Raw genomic sequence first — 23,355 nt, 5'->3', positions numbered from 1 at the left:
TTTCATCTTGTAACTCTGGTTCAAAGTACGTATACAAGAACGTTACTTTCTTCTAGCACTTCATCTAATCAGTAGCACAAGTAAATTTTTTTTTCCTAAACAGACGTTAGGGTTAAACAAAAAAGCTTATTATGTTTAAAGATGCAGCAAACAGCTGAAGTTTTATCAAACTAAACAGCATTCTAATCCACCAGTTCTCAAGACTATTCAATGCCGATATTTATACTCCTCCTAAAATAATGAACACCCATAAAAAAAGCTAATTAACTTTGTGTGAATCTCCTCACTGCATTAATAGCTTGGGCAGGTAATTAACTTCGGCACTTTATTGTACCTCAGTCCTACTCCTAACGAAGACTCAAAAGTTCTTATAGGTGGATCTTATATCTCAGTGTTTGTTCAGCTAGAGTCCCAGAGCTTTGTCAGAAAAGTGCATGTCAGAGGTTTATTTGTTTGTCTTTAACAGAGGTATGATGCTCTGCGTATATACATTAGCAGTAGGATTTCAAGAGGCTTCCTTGGACATAAACTTGTTCTGGTATATCACTTTTTACCATAGATACTTAACAGCTCTATAGCCATTTTGTAGCTTTCTGTTTTAAGGTCAGTGTTAGAATGTGGACTTCTTTGGGAAGTCACTTATCATTAGGGACTGAGGAAAAAAAAAAGAAAAAGCAGAAAAAACATTTATGCTGCAGCTGTAACTCTTTCAGCTTGGATTTAACAAGATCTTAAAAACAAGATCTTTGCTGCACCTAGGCAAGAGTGGGGAAGCAATCAGGTTTGTCATACATGAAATCCAAGACTGAACTGAAAAGCAAGTGGATACCCTAGAACAATCCCAGCTTCATTTGTAAAATAAAGAGATTAAGCAGCTAGAAAATTTATGAGTAAATATGAGGTGGCTTAAGCAGGTGTATAGAACTAAGCTTCTAACTGCATATTTATATATCCAGATACAAGAAGACTACATGTCATTTTCAGTGAAAGCGCTTTTTGGCACAGTACTACAATTGAATACATAAAAAATTGAAAAACTACTTATGAAAATCCACAATATAGTGCAGTGTTTGTATATTTGGTTGCAAATTACTTTGGTAAAAAATTGCAGACAATACATATCTTTCCTTGCTGTGTTGAAATTTTGCATGATATATTTTGGTAGAACATCACTAAGTCTTCGGAGTAATCAAGCAGATGCCTATTAGCTTGACAAGTCATAGTACAAATAGACTCCAGAAGTTAATATATACACCACCTTGTGACTCTTTCACTGCTCAAACAGTGAAGTTTAGCTTTTTAAATGATTAAATGGTACTTTAGACTCAACTGATTCTCAAACAAAGATATGTTTATGCTACAATGGCAAACTGTAATCAAACCATATTTATTATAGTGTTTGTACAGTCATCATAGTAGTATTCTACATATTTGTGACTACAGAGAAAGTTTGTTCTGCATTCTTCCAGTCCTTTGAGAAGTGAAAGTCATTGATGCTTAGTCATCTGTAAAGTACAGGGCAGATGTAAAACTAATCTAGCTGAACTGATAATATTTCGAGTCCATTTGGGTAACATCCTTGACCAGAGATTTGCGTGATCCCTGCAATGGAAACCTAAATCTCCACTGCTGGAAAATCCACAGGTGGGAGCCTCTTTTCAGGAAGTTAAAGTTCCCCAGCAGTTTCTCAATCTTTAACTGCTTTTTAGTATTCCACATCAGTCACTAATACATGTATAAACTGTGCAAGAGCTTAGGAAAAAAATTCCTAGTCAGATCTAATATAAGGACTCAGAACTTGCAGCTCTACTTCCACAATCTCAGGCATGCATCAGCAGCTGCGGCACAAGATTTTACTCTCTCTACTGAGGTAATTGAGATTTAAGACAGAAATCACTATTATGTCTCAGAGTGCTTAACAGTGGAAATAGGATGTCTACAACCAATTCATTTCGTATCACTCAAAGATGTAGATTTTGCTTTTTAACTGAAAACAGAACCTAAGAAAAAAAGAGAATCCAGTGAAATCTCTTCTGCTACCCCTTCCTTCCTTCTCTCATTGCTTATAAACTCTTCCAGCAAATAAGAAAACTCCTAAAGCAAAAACAAAACAGAGATACAGATGCTGCGCTTCTGTGCTTTCTGTTATTAGAAGGGAAGAATACCAAAATATTAACATCATGGCAAAACACAACAACTTATTGTCTTCAAACTAAAAAAAATTTCTCATATTCCTTAAAATTCAAGTGTTTATTTCTATCTTAGCAACAATATCACGGGAGCTATAAAATTTGCTATTAATACAAAAAGGAGAAGGGTCATAAGAAGTGTTATCCTCACAACTGCGAGATAATCCAGGTATCAAACACATATTTGATGAGAGTCAAAAAGGAAGCTGAGGTGGAACTTCAGCCAGCACTGAAAGGGGAAAAGGAAGATGTGTTTTGCAATTTAATTTTGAACTTAAAATACGGGCTCTGAAAAATTAAAAAAAGGACCAAGTGCCAGAATTCGAATAGTTATGTTTTCCCATTCTTCTTCCTAATCCCCTCAGCCTCCCACATTTCTACAAAATTTCTACTTCCTCTCTATTCATTACTGAAAAAGTATCCAATAGATGAACCAACCAGAACACTTTAAGATTTACAATGCAGTCAAACCATGAAATTAAGGTAAAGGCATTTAGGCTGTCATTTAAAAAACACTTCACACTGAAGACAACTAGTGACATTTGCTGTCAACGTGAAGCATGCTCAAAAAGCAGGCTACCATACCCTAGAATTGCTTGTGAAATGTCTTTAGTACAACATATTGCAGGTCTGTAACTTCGAAATGAGCAAGATTACATACACCTCATACTTTCCCCTGAAGACAGGTGGAGTAAACTAGGCCATCTAATAGCAACCTCAACTTGGTTTAGCCTTCTGTTTTTAAGAAACAAAAAAGCCCACCAGATGTGACAAACGGCTGCTGTCTTCAACCACTGGTGTTATCAGTGTGGTGCAAATATCAGTTTAACTGAATATTCACCCAGTTTTCTATAGCCTAACAACAATTCTTAAGTGAGTTTACAACAGCTGGCTGCTTTAATACTACTTAATTCTATATGTATAGAGAAATAATCATTCTGCTTTAGAAGAATGGGCTGTAGCACGCATACAGATGATGCTCAAGTATATACATTGCACACATGTTTCTATTTTTCCACATAAATCCTCAAACAAGCTGGTCATATCACTCAGGTTTTGTGGAAAGAAAAACAAGCACACTTGAATAACATAAATCTAGGTTTAATTGCAAATTAGCTGGAACATTTTCTGGTGGATTTGTGCTATAATTAAATACTGCAAACCTAAATATTCAAAACATTAATAAATTAATTTTAGTGTTTCCTACTGTTGTAAAAAATATAAAATAAAAATCTCCCCAAGTTACTGAAATAGGCTGTCAGACCATCAGTTGATATCTTATTGAGGGTGCTATATCCCCTCCTTTTTAGCAATAAAAAGGGTGGAGAATGAGGAAAGGAGTAGAAACACTTCTGCTCTTCTGCTTCTCTGTAGAACAGAAAGCCCCATTTCACAGACCAGCTCTGAAGTTGAACACAGCAGAAAAAATAAGTGTGTTAGGCCTTTGTCCGAACACTCAACATAAGCAGCAGCAAACCCTGTTGCACATTTCTTCTCTTTGAGGACAGAAATCAGAGACTTACTTCTGTTCATAAAGAAAATTTCATTCATAATATATGTGTTAAGAGGTAAAGTGTTCACTGTTTTCAGTGTTTGACATTAGACTTTTGGAAGCATTGTGTAACACCTCTTATGTAAAAGATTTAGTCTCTAACCCAAATGTAAGTTCAGTGGAAATTCTCTTTAATGGCTTTCCCAGAAGATTAAAAAAACAAAACCAAAAACCACCAATTAAAAAAAAAAAAGCCCACACCAAAACAAAACCACCCCCCCCCCAAAAAAAAAAAAACACAACCCACAAAACAGCAAGCAAATAGATTCAGGAAAACGCACCAGTATTTGAGATTGAGAAGGGGTAAATGGGTGGCCTCTCCAAGGAAATACGAGCTATGTCATGCAAATGTTGCACCAAATCCACCTGATGCTTCATGAAAGTCTATTTCTGCCATTTCATGGCTCCATTCCACCCTAGCAGACTTTACTCTACAGCTGTTCCTTATCTCTTAGTAAAGGCTGTCCTGCAGCTACAGCATTTCTCACAACAGTTTGACACTTCCAACTCTTCCTCTTCCCCTGTAAATCATTTTTTTCTGTGCTATTTTAAATCTCTCATCGCTTAGCTATAAGATGGTAGCTTAGCTTCTTACTCTGATTTGTGAAGAGATATTGAAAAGTTAAAAGTTTAAGGACAAGAAAAATACCTTTTAAACAGCTTTGCCCATGATTTCCTCCCTTTCCCCATAGACACAGCAGCAATTTATATACACAAACGCAATTTAAATGATCTCATTAGTGGCTGCAAATGACATTTAAATTGCATCTGTTAACCCAGTTGTCATCTGGAGACAAAAGAATTTTCCTTTGTAAGAAATCAGTGTAATCTCCTGACAAAGAGAAAATGTCAAATTTATCCAATTTGTTCTGGAAGAGGGCATGGATATAGATTCAATCCCAGGTTTAACGATGATGATGAAGTAATTTGTAAATTACTAAGAGGTATTGACTCCAGCAGATCCATGACATATTTTTGACAAGAAAGCTTGAGAAATCCCTCTTTCTTGCCCTGATCTGCAGGTTACAGCTAGAGAGTAATTCAAAAAATTTATTATGTGAGCACAGCTAAACTCCTTCAGAGAAATCAGAGAGAATCAAGTTCATTTTGGTGAACATGGCTGAGCCCACAAACAGTTGTATCACGATAACTGAGAGGACAAAACACAGGCTAGAAGAGCAAGAATTCAAAACCGCTTCACTGCTACAGGGCAAGTTGGAATCAAGGCCTTAAAAATTTAGAATTTTAAATTTTTATGTTCAAACTCAGCTTTTATAACCAGCTCAGACTTTTACTATTGGATACAATTACTAAGCTTGAATGTTTATGCTGTTAGGACTTGAGGGGGTGGGGGGAGGGGGGTGTTTTTTAATTAGAGCAAAAAGGAGTTAAACTACGGAACAATCATTTATTAGAGCAACAGTCAAACCAACATAGAAAACTCCTTCAGTACAACAGTGCAGTTTGTCGATACACTAAGAGCTAGTAGGCCAGATTCCTCAGACAGTTATACCTGATGAAAACATAGAGCACACATTCCTGGGCTGCAAAAGTGATTTGCAGCTACAAGGAGCTCAGATTACATACGCTGATTTTTTATTATTTGAAAATTTGAGAATTCAGGAACATAAAAGCACTACAGAAAAATTAAATACGTTTTTATGATCCACAAGAGTATATTCCATATAAAGGATGCCAACACTGCAGCAAGATGTCTGACTTCAATGGTTGGGAACATTTATTTAAAGTTCACTATAAAGATACTTCAAAACGTAAGTCAACACAAGCCTGGTTGGATACCATTCGAATCACAAAGGTAAGCATATTTCATAGACTGGTAAATTCTTTGTGCATTAGAAGATGAATAATTCTGTTACAAGATAAAAGACTTTATTTGCTTAAAGGCCCTTGAAATAGATCAAGCAATTCAAGCTAATAAGTGAACGTGCCAATATGCCTTTAGCATATTAACTATGACTAATGAATAACACGCAAACTCTGCAAAACTGACCATTTCAGTACAGTCTCATTTCTGGAAGTACTTATTATGTAAGGGTTGATGATACTTCAAGAAGTCTTCCGAGGTTTAAATACGCCCTTTAAATTGAAGTTTGATATTTAAATACTTGCATACACATTAGCACACTGTTCCTTGTTCTACAGTAGAGTATTTGTGGTCAATTCTGTTATTTGACATAGCATTTCCATTCTAAATCCTTATAGCTATCTGGGAATTATTTCATGCCTTTTCCTGAAATTCTTTGCTAAAGAGAGATCAATATTTGACCTTAGCTGAAACGAAAGCTAGTTGGAAAAATTTCGAGACAGGTGTACTTGAACTTTGGGCTAGATGAAGAGTAGAAAAAAACTCCACCAAAACCAAAACCTAATTTAAAACCTTAAAACTTTCTCTAGTTCTGCATATTGACCTGTACGAGTCTAAGTCCACAGAGACAGATCATAATGCAGGGTTAAACTTCAAAACTTTCATTGGCTATTTTCAGAAACAGCCAGTGTTCAAAAGGTATACAAAAGGTAGCATCGTGCTTTAAGTGCAAGACAATCAGAATTATTTTTTTTTTTTTTTTACAACAATACATTTAAGGAGGAGGGAGGGCGATATTTTGATTAGCAAAATTATGCTATGCTATTCTGCCTTGTACAACGAGATCTGTGCAGACTTCCAAACATAAAGGTCAAAGTTTGACCTCCTGTCATGAATACCCACATAGAGAACTAGCTGGCTGAAAACTCAGCAAGTGTTAATGCATATGCATCAAACTCCCTAAAAGTATGGATGTTCACAGCAAAAGATCCCTCTATGTTCTTGTTGAGGGGCTTCTCTTTAACTTTGTTCTAATTTAGATAGTATTCCTCTACTCTATAGCTAGTTGAGTTTAAACATAACTAGTTCCAATACTAAGTAGTCATACGCTAGAAAATCAGAGGAATCAAGCTCTCCCTGATGGCCTACAATAAATAATCTTGCTAAAGACAAGACGATAAATTCGTACCTTCGGATGGATGCTCTAACAAAGCTCGGCTGAATCCTTAGGTGTTCCAGTAACAATGGGCTAAATCAATAGTTTAAGAACCGGTCAGAGTGTCTTTACTTTATTCTACAAATAAACGTTACTAGTCTATACAGCTGGGTTACTTCGCTCTGTCAGTGCCTTATCTTAGTCTTTTCTTCCCCTTCCACTAATAAGTTTTTAGAGCAGATGAAAAAATGCAATTCACACTGTGCCATCTCTTCCCCTCGCCTTTTTCCTCTCACCTATTTGTATCTCTTCCTTCCATCTCTACAAGCCAAATAACTGCTGGAAACCAAGGAGAAATTGGAATATCTATTTCAGCCTAGCATGTTTTCAGCATGCTACAAGCAGAAGAGCCAATTAGTACCCCAATGCATGCTGAGCCTCAGAAATAATTACCACCAAGCTCTACATCTCTCTCAGCATCTCCATATTATGTCACAACAGAATTGTAGCAAAATTGTATCATCTTAGGCAAAACCAATGCAAAACAGGTAGAAAGCTTCATTCTAATATGCTAGAAAGTCAAAAGATAAGAAACTAAAAAAAAAACCACTAACAAACGCGTAAGAACTCATGTTAATCTTTCCATCTGAAGAAAGCTAGTTTGCTTTCATTTAGTTTTGAAATGTTGTTAAAATACCAAATTTATTTTCCTTCTAATTATTACTTATTATTCATGGAAATATGAGCTGCATCTCACTTAAAACAGGTTTAAGCATTACTAAAAATGAAGGCGAGTTACATTGCTTGGATTTTCATTTTTAGACATGATTATGAAAAATAAAATTATGAAAAATGTACAATTACTGTACATTACTTACCGAATAGATAATTCAAAACCATGAACTGTCATGTTGCTCTAAACAAATTGGCACAGCTATTAGGGCCATCGAACAACGTAATGGATAACACAAGCCTCAAAAATACCCAAACGCAGTAAGATTTGCCTAAGTGATAGTTTCCAGGAAGAAAAAGTGCTTACCTAATATGAAACATAGCTTGAAGGCAACAAAGAAAAAGCATAAAGTTTTTAATTAAACTTAGGAAATTGAAAAAGTAATCCTGATAAAGAAGAGTCAGAAAGATGCATTCATGGGATGAATAGGATGGATACGGCATGAAGGCATGCAAAGCTACATACATGGAAACAGAGCACTCTGCAAGCGTTGCCAGGCTTAGGAAACTAGAGACCACACTCCTCTGAGAGGATAGGCAGTAAAATAAGGATACATTTACAGGAACAAAACCAAAAAGGATTAAAAGTGAAAAAAATGAATATTGAAGTCTGAAAGGGATGAAAATAAACCACAAACCTGAATACAACTACCTGGAAGTGGTATTCTGAGATACAATGACCACATTCCACCAAAATCACTATACAGATGTTAAGAGGTATGAGAGGATTTCAAGAGGTATGGATGTGGTACTATCAGAAGTGTTGGAATATTTTGGTTAGTGGAGAGATCCAGCTCTCATCTAAAGAATGAGCTTTCTCAGTTATCTTCAAGTTTGGCCCTGCATGCTTCAGTTCTGTTGTTCACCCCCTGAGCCACCTCTATCTAACACAAGGATCACTAACTGGCTGGTAGTATCGCAAGGTTTTAATGAAGGGGTCATTTGCAAAAGATTAAATTATTTGGAACCGAAAGTATATTGGATTATTCTGCAGAGCATGGTTTATAGTCTGCAATTTCTTATGAGCAGTGAAGTGCTATGCCTAATTCATAAAATTTTTTCAGTCGTTCCTGACCAAGCTAGAAGCTGAGTGATTCAGCCAAGAAGTCTTCAGGCCCAAAATGCAAACTGAAAGAACTCAGAAAATATTTATACTACATATGAGAGAGAGAGAGAGGGCCACAAACCCAAGTCCTCACTGCATATTAACTGTAGACAACCAAAAATCTATCCAAAGAACATTGAATTAATACCAAGAAGAGAGATAAAAGCAAGAAAGCTTTCAGTAAGTCAGCTGTTCTGCTCCTCAGCTTTCAAACTGTTTCAAATGACTTGCCTTGGGTGTTCTTAAACATACAAATAAATTTTCAAATTACCAACTTTTAGAGTGAGGAGGGAAATGAGCAATGTCTATGCTGATCACAGAGACGGGCTCCTGCTCATGAGCTAGTTTTACAATCTGCTTAACAAATGGCTCAGAAACAGACCCAGCTCTGCAGAAATATTTATTTCAAAGAATACTCAGTAGCAGTGTCAATTCTATATCAATATGCATTCCTTGATCGATGTGTCCACTTAACAGATAATCTGATAAAAATGTTAAGATATTTTAAAAGATATCAAACTGCATATGATTTATACAGTCAGGCTGTGAAACCAGTCTAGGCCAATCACTAAGTTTCTGATAATGGAATGCCATTAATAAATATTAGAACTGCAGAAGAGTGGAAGTTTGAGCATTGAACTAGTCAGAGGACTGACAGCCAGTATGTCACAAACAAGGTTTTAGCTTGATCAGATTCAGAGGAGCTCTACGTATGATCATCCTCCTTCTATTTCATTTGCATTCAATGAGCACAATCACATGAACGTTACAGAATATAGTCCAGACATTTTTCTGTGATTAAACGCACATTAGCAGATTTATGCTTTGCCCTAATTCTCAATTACTATTCATAAAGCAATGCTACAGGAATCTTCTGGCTTGTTATGAAACAGTTTAAAACCCACAGCATGTCTCTTAGTTTTTCCTCTCAACATTTAAGCGAAAGTTTCCCAAATAACATTCATCAGACTTGTGACAATTGCTAATTTTGTTTCATAGATTCATAGATTTCTAGGTTGGAAAAGACCTTTGATCTATACAGAAAGAAAACAAAGGCACAAATAAAGGTAATTTTATAAAACCAAAATATTTGTATTATTCAAACTCCTATTATATTCCTCACAAGCATGCCGAGTGGTGTTCAAAATTATACAGATGGAAATGTATTTAGACTGTTAAAGCTTAGGATTTAGGGACTTGATCAGAAAGAAATTTCACTTTTTAGCTATATCAAAGGAGACACTACTTGACAATATTTAGAACTAAACCGCAGATAACTACATTGAAGTATCTAGTATATCATCACAGAATCACACAATGTTAGGGATTGGAAGGGACCTCAAAGGATCATCTAGTCCCATCCCCCTGCCTGAGCAGAACCACCTAGATCAGATCACACAAGAACGCGTCCAGGCGGGTTTTGAACATCTCCAGAGAAGGAGACTCCACAACCTCTCTGGGAAGCCTCTTCCAGTGTTCTGTTACCCTTACCGTGAAGAAGTTCTTCCTCATGTTTAAGCAGAACCTCCTACATTCCAGCTTATATCCATTTCGCCTTGTCCTATCATTGGATGCCAGTGAGAAGAGCCTGGCTCCATCCTCATGACAGTCACCCTTTACATATTTATAAACATTAATGAGGTCCTCCCTCAGTCTCCTCTTCTCCAAGCTAAAGAGACCCAGCTCCCTCAGCATTTCCTCATAAGGGAGATGCTCCACACCCTTAATCATCTTTGTGGCCCTGCGCTGGATTCACTCAAGCAGTTCCCGGTCCTTCTTGAACTGAGGGGCCCAGAACTGGAATCATACACTTTCTTTAGTATCAGAGTACTGCCTAGTCCCTTATCAGGGCTTTCATGAGACACAAAGCAAGGTGAAGGAGCACCATCCAGAAAAATACTTTTCAATTTCCCGCCAGTTTTATATATTCCTTCAGCACTCACTCCTAATAAAGGAAAATGACACCTAGAGATGTGTTTTGTTTATACACACTAATAGGATGATAGCTCAAGTGAGGTGTTTTCAACTTACAGGAAAAGTTATATAGTTTTTTCAGCTTCCTGGGATGTTCCTTACAACATAGGTTCCTGCACTCTCCAACTACAGTACGCTTTTCGCCACTTTGCTTCCTGAACACTCCAGTTGTCTTCAGTTATTTCTTGATATGAACAGTTCTAGTCATCATCATCCATCTAATATGGATATGTGATCATGTGAACTTTATCCTAAGCTTTGTGGATGATACAAACTTATCATAGAATGGCATAGGCTGGAAGGGACCTCAGAGATGATCTAATCCAACCTCCCTGTCATGGGCAGGGATGCCTCTCAACTAGATCAGGCTACTCAAGGCTCCGTCCAACCTGGCCTTGAACATCTCCAGGGAGGGGGCATCCACAACTTCTCTGGGCAATTTATTCCAAAGTCTTACCACGCTTGTACTGAAGAATTTCTTCCTAAGACCTAATTTAAATCTGTTCTCCTTCAACTTAAACCCATTTCCCCTTGTCCTATCAGTGGACACTCTTGTCAAAAGTCCCTCCCCAGCCTTCCTGTAGGTTCCCTTCAGGTATTGGAAGACAGTTATAAGGTCCCCCCCAAAGTCTTCTCTTTTCAAGGCTGAACAATCCCAGGTCCCGCAACCTGTCCTCGTAGCAGAGGTGCTCCAGCCCTTGGATCATCTTTGTGGCCCTCCTCTGAACATGCTCCAACAGATCTATGTCTCTCTTATGGTGGGGACACCAGAACTGGATGCAGTATTCGAGGTGGGGTCTCACAAGAGCAGAGTAGAGGGGGAGAATCACCTCTCTTGACCTGCTGACCACGCTTCTCTTGATACATCCCAGGATGCGGTTGGCCTTCTGGGCCACATGAGCGCACTGCGGGCTCATGTTGAGCTTCTCATCTATAAACACCCCCAAATCCTTCTCTTCAGGGCTACTCTCAACCCATTCTGTGCCCAGTTTGTATCTGTGCCTAGGATTGGCCCGACCCAGGTGAAGGACCTTGCATTTTGACTTGTTGAAGCTCATGCAGTTAGCACTGGCCCATTTCTCGAGCCTATCAAGGTCCCTCTGGATGGCATCTCTTCCCTCAAGTGAGTCCACAGCACCACACAACTTGGTGTCATCGGCAAACTTACTGAAGGTGCACTCAATGCTGTCATTCATGTCGCTGACAAAGATGTTGAACAGCACTGGACCCAGAACAGACCCCTGAGGGACACCGCTTGACACTGGTCTCCATGTAGACATCGCACCACTGACCACAACTCTTGGAGTGTGACCATCCAGCCAGTTCTTTATCCACCGAGTGGTCCATCTGTCAAATCCATGTCTCTCCATTTTAGAGACAAGGATGTCATGTGGGACAGTGTCAAACGCCTTGCACAAGTCCAGGAGAATGACATCCGTTGCTTTACCCACGTCAACCAGCGCTGTAGCTTTGTCGTAGAAGGCCACTAAATTAGTCAGGCACGACTTGCCCCTAGTGAAGCCATGTTGGCTGTCACCAACCACTTGGTTATTTTTTATGAGCCTTAGTACAGCTACCAGGAGAATCTGTTCCATGATTTTACCTGGCACAGAGGTAAGGCTGACTGGTCTGTAGTTTCCCGGGTTGTCCTTGGTCCCTTTTTTAAAGATGGGGGTTATGTTTGCCCTTTTCCAATCTGTAGGAACCTCACCAGACTGCCAGGACCTCTCAAATATGATGGCTAGTGGCCTAGCAACTTCAGCCACCAGTTCTTTCAGGATCCATGGATGTATCTCTTCAGGTCCCATGGACTTGTGCACCTTCAGGTTCTCTAGGTGTTCGCGGACCTGATCTACTCCTACCCTGGGTGGTTCTTCACTCTCCCAGACCCAGCCAGCATCCTCTGTGAGTTGGGTGGTGTGGTTCGAGTGGTTGCCAGTGAAGACTGAGACAAAAAAGTTGTTGTATATTTCAGCCTTCTCCATGTCCTCAGTAACCAGGTCACCCGTATCCTTCCAGAGAGGACCCATGTGCCCTTTTCTTGTTGTGGAATTCCTTCCAGACTCAAGCTATTTCTTCCTGTGGTAACCTAAGCTGCCTACCAGCCAAGACGTGCACAAAACACATTTAAAATTAAAGTTCTATATCTCATTTCTGACTACCCCTGAACATCTTTTTTGCCAATATTATTGTACTACATCTATGGAACAAAAAGTGATCCTGAAATTTTGTTTAGGGCGAAGAAGCATTAAAATTTGAGATGTCAAAAACAGAAGCAAAGGTTTCTACCTGTCTGCTTAAATCACATCACAGATTATGACCTTTAGCATTCTCATTATATCGCTTTATTCTATTGACCATAACAAACTATCTACTCAAGCAACTATAGAGCAGGGAGAAGCTACAGATCAAACATCCTGCAAAGAAGCACAACAGAAAAGATACCTAGCAAGGATACAATCTTCATGGCAAACATCCTGTTAACTCCTCCTCTTCCCATGATTAGACATAAATTCTTCAACAAGTAAAACTATAATATATGTAGAGTTCCACTTCGCACCATCGTAAGTCCCATGCAATAAATTTTCTGCTAAGTTCTGCTTTCTAAAAAATTCTCACAACTTGCAAAGCACATTCAGTACTAAAAATACCACAAAAATATCTTAATCCTGTTTATATGGAAATTACATCAACGAGCACCAGCAGAGCTTCCTTTAAGCAGGCACCAGTAGTGCTGTCATGTACTGTTAAATGCCTACAGGAAAGGAAATGAGGGAGAACTCTATACCTGGTTGCAACTTCAGGGGAATGCAGGAGTATTGCTGCTTGCCAAGCATGCCACAGGCAAACACAGCTTTCAGAGATAAAAACCTGAAGATACGTGCAGAAGCTGTAAACTACAGAGTGCGCTTATCTTTATAAGCACACTATACCTAGCAAATTTAATTTAGGTGCCAAAATGAAATACAATGGTATTTTGAAGGCATCTTGAGCTGCTTTCTTAGCTGGCATGAAACAGCATGACTTCCTGACCTCAAAACCATCTTACTGACTTACATCTGATAAGAAAGTGGCTGCTGATGTTATTTTTGTTATTGTTTGTGTTTTTCTCTCTTAAGAGTTTTCAAGGAAATATATTCTGAAAATGGTGTTCTTCAAAAATATTTTTTTTCTTACTGAACCAGCTCTCTATCTCAGAAACTCTCTATTTTGATATTTAATCGTAAAGGTTCCACAAATAGTAAATTTCTAATTTCCTAACCTGATTATAAGTAGTACAAAGATTTTCATCCCTATTTTGGTTCTATATGCTGGCATTTTGATGTTTCAGAATGTCAACAGAAAAAAACAACACAAAAAACACACACCTTCGATTTATAGCAGAATCGATAACAACAAAAAGATACCTGATAAACTCTAGCCAAAACTGGAATGGGCAGGTGCTGCATTATGAGTAGTAGGTTCAATTTGTCTGTAAGCACTGAGGAGTTTAGCTCAATGTTTCAATTCATCTTAGAATAACAGGCACTTTCTTCACTTGAAGAAGCAAAGAAAACATTTTTAATACGTTTTAGTGAAGAATTTGGTTTTACTCACGAGATCTAAATAAACAAACTACCCCAGGGCACACGCATTGTGTCAGAACTTTGACTGGTTTTACAATGCCAGTACGTATTTAGGAAGTTACTCAGATTTAAGCATAGCAAAGAAGATGCTCTGAGCACTCTACAGCTCAATCCAAACATCACCATGCTTTTTCTGCATTTGAGGAAGCCGGAACTAACCCTCAAAACCTGACTGCCAAGTAACATTGTTACCTACAGTACCACTAACAAGTGTATTGCATAAGTGTCTTCAGGAAAGTTTACACACCCTTCTTACTCAAAGTAATAGTAACATGTACAAAAGTAGTATATACAAAATTCTTCTGTTACAGGGACATGTTTATTTTTTAAATCTCTATGCACTAATATTCTGTGCCTTGTTTTTAACCCAAAACAGAACTCAATTTATCTTTTGATCCTTGAGTCTTGGAAGGTAGCAATCTTCATCCTTTCAAAATTGTTATTTCCCTCAGTTTGGCCCCAAACTGCTTTTAGAGATGCTTTCACAAGGAGGGGCAGGGTAAGAACTCCCCAGTGCCCCTTTGGAGTCCCAGCCCTGCACTATTAGTGGGTTTCTTCCCAGGTGCCATCTGCTCAGGAGTCTGAGGAGCTGAGAAAGAGGGGGTTTGCTGCCACGACAGCCCCTGGTTTGGCAAAGGGGCTTTATTCCTTCAGCAAGACCACAAACTTCAAAAGACTTGATGCAAAACTCAGCTCAGCAGTGGCTCCAGATCTTTTTATCTCCCCACAGCACTAGGAGAAGAGCACACTTTTCTCAAGCCTTTGATCAAATTTTAACAGTTAAATAACCCTGGCTGAGCTTTTGTCCCTTTATAATTTGAGTGGTGAGTGAACGTAAGTCTTTCTGATAGAAGAGAAAAAAAAGTAGGGCTCATACACTTTCACATTCACACTAAAACTGACCTCCATGACACAAAACAGATTCACACAGTGGTGCTGGCAACTGTTTTGCCAAAGCCTAATCAAAGCAGTGGTTGAGAAGAACCATTGACATCATCTGGTCAATGAATGTACACACACAAGTATTAATCATTATTTCCTAAAAGAAAATATGTTATGGAATATACTGGCATAAACACAAGACAAAGGAAATACATCTTACTGTTACCTTCTTGCTACTACTGAAGTAATGATCAAGACCTTTAGCTAGCACAAATGGATTTAGCTACTGGGTTTCATTTTATAGCTTAGAATGTTTGGGTTTTTTTTATACTTCAGCAATAGACTTTCTAAAATTTGCTCAGTTCATTATTTACTACTGTTAAACTGAACCTAATCTGAGATATATATCAAGTATAACAATAACAAGTGGCAGTCATTATTTATTTAAACAGTCATAACAGGTCATTTGACGAAACCCAACTTAACATCCGACCCTAAATTTTGAGCACAGAGTAGCAGATACGAACAGCAGCTAACACATAAATAAAAAAATCCTCTGAAGGAAAGCCACAAACCAATTAAGTAAGAAAAATAATTCCCTCTTGGATATTTTGACTAGCTATGCATAGCGAGTAATTTCGTCACTGAATTACCCACTCAGATCTACTACTCAGTGACACTGGCTTGTAAAAGCTATCCCAGGTATTGAAACAGGCAGAGCATTTAAATATTAAGCCCTTAAATATTCCAGTGTCCCTCAATGATTGACTTCTGGTTTTTATATATATATATAAAAAAATAAGTAGTATATATGTAATATCTTCCATGCTTGTTTAAAAAAAACCCTCAATATTCCATTGTTTTTGTAGAGCTGGTCAGAAGTCACTTCCCTTATTCTAGTTTCTTATTAACTTCGATGCCAAAAGGCAAAGGCCGGAATCAGCTGTAATCTCAAGTGTAAATCAGAGTAGGCTAATTCTTTTGAAGAAGTCTGACATAAGAAACATGTTCGTGTAGAATATAGATTGAAGGTATATATATATATATATATATATATATATATATATATATATACACACAATCTCAACCAGAGAAAGATTGTATACTCAACCAGTGAAAAATTACATTATCACAGCTGAGAAGTTGGCTGGCTCAAAGGCCAACTCCATTTTAGACAGTTGTGTTGTGATGTGAGAAAGCCGCTTATAAAAACAAAGTTTTTAGCAATGTTTCTGCATCAGAAACATCTTATCCTTTAACAGCTTTTAAATTACATTTCCATTAGAAAACTGTCATTTGATCTATACATTTCTTATGGAAAAATAAAGCATGTCTTCTTTTGCATCAAGATACGCTTGTTATTCCTGGTTATTAGACCAATTAATTGTGTTCTTTTTTTGTGATGTAAGACTTACTTTCATCCTGTTGTGTTCTAGCTTGCTAAAAAAAAAAATAAATAATCTTGTACCTTCAGGACAAAGCATCAGTCTTCTACAGACCTTGTTGCTGCATGGGCACCGTGACAAAAAATATTACTGATTTCAATCCCACATCGGTGAGCCAATTGAAATAAATTCTATTGTAATGTTACTCTATATATAGAAGTTCTATGTAACACAGTATTTCTTTCTTTCATGAAACCACACACTTGCTCTTGTTCATTGTTTTCCAAAATGAAAGTTTACTCTGCAAAAATCTTAGCTTTTCATAAAGGAGCTAAAGTAATACTGTTTATCTTTCCAAAGCTATGTTCAAAAAATATCCAGTGAGTATGACCTTGCTTTATTTGTCTCGTATGTTCTGCTTATAACTATCCTTGAGGGCTGGGGAAAAGACTTTTCATGTATTAGGAAAACTGCTCAGATATTTTGGACAGAAAATGAATGCACCAAAACCAGCTGAAACTATACAGCAACAATGTGATCCTGCCACATCTCTCACAGTAAGAATCATCTGGGAAACTTCAAAGTTGAAATTGCATTTTGTGTTTCAATGAAGTCTCGCTCTCCTTTCCCCTGAGACTCATTAGCCAGTGATCTAGAGGACATTAATCACTAGCATCCTACCAGTAAAGATATTTTTCATATACAAAAGGTATCACTATTTCCATTAATGATCCTGTGACTTTATCTGAAGAGTGATAATCTCAGGGCACTACTGAAATTTCGACTGGAGTTATGATTGCACCTGAAACTGCTGGCTTTATGAAGTTTTTGCAGTGGAACTGGCCTGGCTTCCTTTTCTTTACACTCTCCCCTCACATATGTACCCATTGATGAAACCGCCCCTAAGCCTTCTTTTCTTGAGGCTAAACAGTCCCAGTTCTCTCTGCCTTTGCTCATACGAGAGATGCTCCAGTTCCTCCAACATCCTGGTAGCACTTCACTAGACCTTCTACGGTAGTTCTGTATGTCTCCTGTATTGGGGAACCCTGAACTGGACACAATACTCAGCCTTTGCAGTCTGTGTAAAGGAAAAAGATCACCTCTTTCAGCCTGCTGACAACGCTCCTCCTAGTGCAGCCCAGAGTACTTTTTAGCCTTCTTTGTTGCAAGGGTGCATCAAGTAATAAAATGTTCTTATACATTACTTCTTCCTTTGTGGATGACTATATGGAGACATTTAGGCCCCAACTATCAGGAAACAGGCCACACATAATTCCTTCCATGCAAAAAGATCTTGGCCTAAACCTCACAAAAATCATATACTTTTATTTAACACTAAGATTTGGATGAAGCAGTCACAACGCAGTGCACTTTACCAAAACTGAAGAACATTAGGGAAAAATTTCTGCCAAATTTCATCTTAATATCAGCCTGTACACTCCATTATGATGCTATTCCACCCCACTGTGAGACTGGTCTATATAAAAGAACATTTAATGTATCATTATCTTTTCAGACCATTTTTGTAAAATTTAAAATGATATTTTCTGAACATGCTTTATTTATTACACAGCTAGGTAGGTGGAAACATACATTTTAAAATAACAAGGGGAAACTCTGAGGATTTAGAACATTTGCTTCACAACCTTCACTTGGTTAAATATGTATGTCTAAGACTGCTTGGTCTCCTTCTAAGCTCTTCTCTATTAAAGTATTAGTTCCTTTTGCTTCTTCTTATGCCAGTTCTTGCTACGTTGACAGGAAGAATTTTCACCACTGCTGATGGATTTGAATATATTTTGTTTGGAGTAAATAATAGCAAATATTCAATGATATCTAATTAGATGTCAAAGCTCTTCCTTCTTGTTAACCATGCACACACATCAGTGTAATAGAGCTGTTCCTAGAAAATCCAGAATATTTTAAATTTAAGAACATTTTAAGACTTCACACTCAAATAGTCTCAGGAAGATGTTGTCAAGGGTGGGTGGTGGTGGTGGTGAATATCACACTAGAAGCTTAGTAAAAATGACATGTTCAGAGAAGCAGGAGAACAAATGACCCATCACTGTGAAGCAGTCCACTTTGATTCCAGTATACAATGTAGTTACAGCCATGCCTGTGCTTCATATTCAAATTACCTTATAAAATAATGACAGTTGTACTGAAATAATGACTCAAAAATAAGCTTTTTTTTTAAAATATTCTATGAGGTGTATTATAAGTATCAACTAACTGGCCACAGAGTAAGTGGAATCAGTACACATGAACAGTTCACTTGCCCCCCAAACTATTATGTGCATATGTACACACACCCCCCCCCACATACACTGATGCCTTTCCTGCCTAGAGCAATTTGCCAAAATCTTATTTGTTTACAGTGAGTTGATCATCTGTAATAGCAGATGCAGTGGAGTTGATTAGATTTGATAAATTTGTTCACTTGCTAATTAGGATAATGTATCTGCTAGCTCCAGATTCTCAGCTAGCAGCCTTCTTATTTAACAGAGACTACAAGGCTGTGCCCTTAAACTGCAGCAGTTTAAATTAGCTGAGCGGAGCTAAAAGCCAGTCAAGGAATGATTAGGTGAAAGATGTGCCGGGGTTATTAAACTAAACAGACTGACTGAAAATTCACATCTGCTCTACGAAGACCTTGAAAGCTGCAAGAAACTCTTTGATGTTCTTTATCACAGATGCAGAATTTCTTCACTTGAATGGCTACAGCCACCTACCATGGTATTACCAGGCACAGCTCCTTTCAGAGGTCACTGTTATGGACAAGCACTAGATAATTTATGCCTTAAGGACTGCCTTCCCGAACATATTTTGTGACATGGCTTCATTTTGGAACTGCCTTGTTTGTGACCTCTAGGTTATGTCACTGCAACATGCTCTAGTTGGGGCCACTGTTAAAAAATATTCACATGTTCAGACCTGAGTTACCTTCAAAACCAGCTGAAACCTCTCCTGGGGCTATTTCGTGCTGGTCACATTCTGCAATTTGTGCTCTTTAAAAAATAACCATACCAAAACACAGAGGACTAAACTATTCATGTAACCCACTGGATTCTGCCTTCCTCACATTGCTTTAGGTCACCACAGGTTAGGGATACTAACCATCTTACACCATCACTTTAAAAGAAAAGGATGTTTAAAGTATTTCTTTCCCTGTTGGGAGGCAAAAATAACAGACTTTCTGTTGCCCTTTTGTGGAGAACTTAAGCAGCAATGCTTTCAGCCTCTCCTGCCCTGCTCCTGCTCTTTGTCGGCTGAAGTTTTCCAGTATTGCTGACAAATCTAAAGAGACTGGGGCTAAAATCTAATTTGAAATACAGAGAAACACACAAGAAGCCTGCAGTCACACTTTTTATAGACAGATTTTTTCTGCTAATAATGTACATTAAAAGGAGAGAAGCAAATAACGGGCATCAGAACAGGTGACCTACAGTAGCATAAAAGAGGCAGAACACCTTACTTCTTCCCTTCACAAGCGTTCATACAGCTGACCAAGCAATCCACACTGGAAATAGGCATGTCAGGTGTTTTCCATCTAAAACAGGAGTGAACTGCAACTGAGGCAATTAAGCTTTACTTAGGGCATACTGTAAAAGCAGCTTTCTCTGTAGGATATCTTCAAGAGAGACAGCAGCCCATTCAACTAGGACTGCTTTACACAGTTGTTTGCTTTCAAAGTCTTTACTTATTGTGTGTAGGAGTAGTTGATAAAAGGATTTCTTTGTTGGTGTTATTTCTTTAGTTGTTAGACTGCACTACATCTTTTTCTTGTCTATTATTCAGAACCCGGGCATTTAGGTCCAAGCACCACATAAATGCAAAGCAATTCTTTTAATACAAGGAACTCCCAGAGCACACATTTGTGTAGCTCACTAAGCAGAGGTGAAAAAAAAAAAACAACCACACTTATTTTTTTTAATACTATTTTTTCTTTTACTGTAATAAACCTCTGCTCTGCGCTGCAGTCTGCTTGCGGACAGAACCAATGGGATAATATGAAGAGTGACAGAGTCAGTTGAAACTCTGGATAGAAGCTACAATGCCTCTCAATGTGACCCGCAGATGTTAAAGACAGGAGTACAGTAATAATTTTAGAAGAGTGAACTAGCAAAACACACCATCATTTGCTGGAGTACAATAATTCTGCAATTACAGGTTTATAAAAGCAATCCAACTTATTTAAGCTAAATAGTTTCAAATGTATTTTTTGGTTCAAAACTAAAACCTTACTTCTATGTTAGTTTGCATAAATGAAGTATGGTGTTTTATGTAGGCATTTTGGTTTGTTTCTTTGTGTTAGTCATTATAATGTCAGAACATCTGAACACTAGCAAGAAATCACAATAATTTGTGACAATACAGCTGTATAATTTCGACTACAATTATGGGGGGGTGTTAGTTTGATTTTTTTTTGAGGAGGAGGTGTGCAAAAGAACTGTTTTGTCTTCTAAAAAAAAAAGAAAGAATATCAATCCTGAACTATCTACTTCATTTACTCCCTCTAAAGTCAGGATAGTCTGTAGTAAGTTATAATAATGTATGCTACGAAGCACAAGAGAAAAAATCTGGGGAAAAACTGCATCAAGCACTTCATCGAAACTTCAAGAGTTCACTGTTACAGCTGATATAAATAAAGGGAATTCCTTAATCTTAGGTGGAATTACAGCAGTATACCACAAATTGGCCCAGATTTCTATGCTTGCTAACTCTTTTCACCTGGCAGCTAGCTATAGAGTTAGTCTACTCTTTGTCTACTTCCCAGGGCATTTTTCCTTTGAAAATATCAAAACGTTCTTGTAGCTCTGTTCCTGTAAGCAGGCAACAGAGACTACGCTGGCTGATTTACCTCTGTGTTTACCTCTGCATTACCTACGTTTCCTAGTCTCCTCCCTGCCTAAATATCTTAGCGCAGAGAGCTGAATTCAGCTTCCTTTCAGTATGAGCATACTGTATGAGCCCTTCAGTTCTTAACCAAGTGCTAAAGATGTTCAAATCTGAAAAATTAATTAAATATAGTTATTTTGTCTCAGTTCAAAATCCATTGTTATTGTTTGGGTCTTGTTAATGTTTTTTGACACAGAAGACAGTTGCTGATGGGAAAGTGTACATTATTCATGAATAACACTTCACCACATAGTTCAAACACTCACTGCTTTTGCTATACATGTATGAAACTCTCTCCACATTTAAACAGCAGCTTAATTCCACCCACTTAATCTGAAATGGTGCCCAATCAAGTAGAAAGAGAGTCAAGGTAAATGTGTATGTATTATCCTTGTTACAAGCATTTGTCTTCCATTTAGTACTGTTCCTTATCTACACTCAACCATATTAAAGTTTTTGTGTTCTTGCATAGCTGAGTATGGATGGTTTTGAACTGCTTTCACATTAAAATTTTCAGTATTTTGAAGAGCTGAACTGGTGTTTCTCTCTCCACCTATAGAAGCGATAGAAGGTTTTTGTTTCTTGCAGAAAAACGTTAAACAGACACACAACCACTGAGAAGGAAGCACTGCCTGGCTCATTCCTAGCACCACACAGCTCTAGTTCTGAGAGAACAGCAACAACCCAGTACTTTAATGAAAAATCCTTTGACTGACTATGCCTACATTTTTAAAGAGAATAAAATTCATGCCTTGTGACTAGTCCTTACCTCTTTCTTTAAGGATTTTACTAAGAGTTTTAATAAATCTTCTCTTACTACTAAGACTTACTGACTTCACTGCCTCAACAAAAATGCTTCCAAGCCATACACACACATTTTACACAGGTTTTAACAAGCCCTGCGATTCGGGCTGTTTTCCTGGGCCATGCATCAAAGTAACACTTCAGGAAAAGATTTTCCATCCCCAAGGAGAGGCCGAGAACACTCAGGAAAGCAAAACCGCCACACAACCACCACAGTCACTCTTCATGCTGCTCGGTCTCAGAAAGCGCTTCATGGACCTTGCTACCCAGCCCACTCATAAGAAGATGGCCACAGGATCTGACTCCCTCACTTTATTTGTTATAAAATGAGTTCTCTACCACTTATTCCTCTCCTTCCCAGCCTTATATTCAGAAGCAGAATAAAATTTCTTAAAAACTTACTTCTAAATTGCTGTCCGCTCATGCTCTTCCTAGTGGGGATGGGATGTGGTGAAAAAGAGAGGTGCCACAGAGGATCGCAGTCATGGCCCACATGCTCCTTTACAGAAAGCTCCCGATTTTAACCAGCAAACAGCAGGAGTGCTCCTGCCTGCCATGAAAGCCTGACGGGAAGACGCACTGCAGGTGTGATGCCAGCTCCAGCTCTGGCTGGAAAGGCCTCACCTGCAGCCCGGGGCTGTGCCCTGCCAGGGGGGTCAACACCAGCCCCCGCCATGCTCCCCCCGCCTCAGCAACCGCCCTCTGGCCGGTTGCTGAGCCCCAACACGGCCATCACTGCTGGCAGCCGCGCAGCCCTGCGGCCACGGCTTCCTCAGGGCAGTGGGCAGCCCAGGCCTGCCGGGAGAAGGGGGTCAGAGTCATGCCTTAGCAAATAAGAATATGTTTTGAAAGAACATTAGAGGTTATATGGTCGTTATGGTATTGGTTAGTATTCACTACCTGTCAAATATTATTATTCCAGTAGTATACTGAGGTTTTTTCTGCCAGGCTGGCTGCTCCCTGCCAGGCTGCCAAGACAACCCTGTTGCACGCTTGGCGCCGGTTTTCCAGCACCAGTGTCTCAGAGGAGATGTCGATGGTGACCGACAGAAAATGTCCCTTCCAGGAAGGCAGATGTAGCAGAGATGGGCAGGACCAGCTAAGCAGCAGGAATGGTCACCTGAGACACAGTTCACTCAGCAGCCGAGCACAGGGGCCGCTCACCCCCGTCCCTGCCTGTCTTTCCCAAACAAGTGCGTTACCTGCCCTGGAAGGCACATCCC

The sequence above is a fragment of the Tauraco erythrolophus genome, chromosome 6, assembly GCF_009769465.1.
Source record: "Tauraco erythrolophus isolate bTauEry1 chromosome 6, bTauEry1.pri, whole genome shotgun sequence".
Lineage (NCBI taxonomy): Eukaryota > Metazoa > Chordata > Aves > Musophagiformes > Musophagidae > Tauraco > Tauraco erythrolophus.
The sequence above is the reverse complement of the archived record's forward strand: the minus strand, read 5'-3'. Positions refer to the sequence as shown.